Raw genomic sequence first — 438 nt, 5'->3', positions numbered from 1 at the left:
TCTGCACAAGTGTGCAAAAACCTGGAAAGAATTGCTACGAATCACGTGCTCTTGTTGCTCTGCTCGAATGTCGTCCTGTTCAGGTAATTTTCTCTGCACAAGTCTGCGAAAACGCGGAAAGAATTGCTACGAATCATGTGCTCTAGTTGTTCTGCTATTAGGGCGTCCTGTTCAGGCAATTTTCTCTGCTGAAGTCTGCGAAAAGCTGGAAAGAATTGCTACGAATCACGTGCTCTCGTTGCTCTGCTCTAATGTCGTCCTGTTCAGGTAATTTTCTCTGCACAAGTCTGTGAAAACCTGGAAAGAATTGCTACGAAATACTTGCTCTAGTTGCTCTGCGTTAATGCCGTCCTCTTCAGGTAATTTTCTCTCCCACAAGTCTGCCAAAACCTGAAAAGAATTGGTACGAATCACGTGCTTCAGTTGCCCTGCTACAAT

This window comes from Dermacentor silvarum, chromosome 7 (assembly GCF_013339745.2).
Source record: "Dermacentor silvarum isolate Dsil-2018 chromosome 7, BIME_Dsil_1.4, whole genome shotgun sequence".
NCBI classification, from domain to species: Eukaryota; Metazoa; Arthropoda; class Arachnida; order Ixodida; family Ixodidae; genus Dermacentor; species Dermacentor silvarum.
Note: the sequence above shows the minus strand (reverse complement) of the source record.